Here is an 842-nt window from a genome sequence, read left to right as displayed (position 1 = left end):
GGGGACATCTATAATAGTGTCAAAAATAGAAATAAAATCTTTAAAATTCCCCCCAAAATACAGATGGCTTCCATTTTCTATGTTAAGTAGTGGGTATACATACCTTTCAAGCTTTATCTTCTATAAAATTTCACACTCCCCTCTATTTTCTAGTTATACCAGACTTCTATCAATTCTTCCAACATATTTAGTTTTTTTTTGCCTTGGGACTGTCACACCTCCAGGTTCTTTTCTCTGGAATGCCTTCCTCCTTGCACCCAAACTCATTCATTTGAGCCTTTGCTAGACTTGATTCATTCCCTCATGTGTTCTACCAGCAATCCATGATTGCCTTTTTAAATATAAATTGCATTTATAACTTCTTGTTTAATGTCTTTCTTCTCTACAAGACTGGAATCTCCATGAAAGTATGCCCCATTTTAGTCTTGTTTACTTCTCTGTCTCTAGCTTCTAACACCATGCTCAGTATAATAAGCTCTCAGTGCATATTTATTGAATAGAAATGAATTGGTTCCTCCTCACACACCTGGAACTGACTTACTTCTCCCCATGTATTCAAATTATACCTTTCAAAGCCCAGAACCAGTACCCATGTCCATGTCTCCATTCAGAAGACTCCCTTGGCTTCAGCTCAGTTATATATATATATACTAGAGGCCCGGTGCACAAAAATTTGTGCACTCGGGGGGCAGGGGGAGGGGGGTCCCCCAGCCCGGCCTGTGCCCTCTCGCAGTCTGGGACCCCTCGGGAGATAACGACCTGCTGGCTTAGGCCTGCTCCCGGGTGGCAGAGGGCAGGCCCAATCCCTAAGTGCAGCCCCTGGTCAGGCTCAGAGCAGGGCC

The sequence above is a fragment of the Myotis brandtii genome, unplaced genomic scaffold, assembly GCF_000412655.1.
Source record: "Myotis brandtii unplaced genomic scaffold, ASM41265v1 scaffold73, whole genome shotgun sequence".
NCBI lineage: Eukaryota > Metazoa > Chordata > Mammalia > Chiroptera > Vespertilionidae > Myotis > Myotis brandtii.
The sequence above is the reverse complement of the archived record's forward strand: the minus strand, read 5'-3'. Positions refer to the sequence as shown.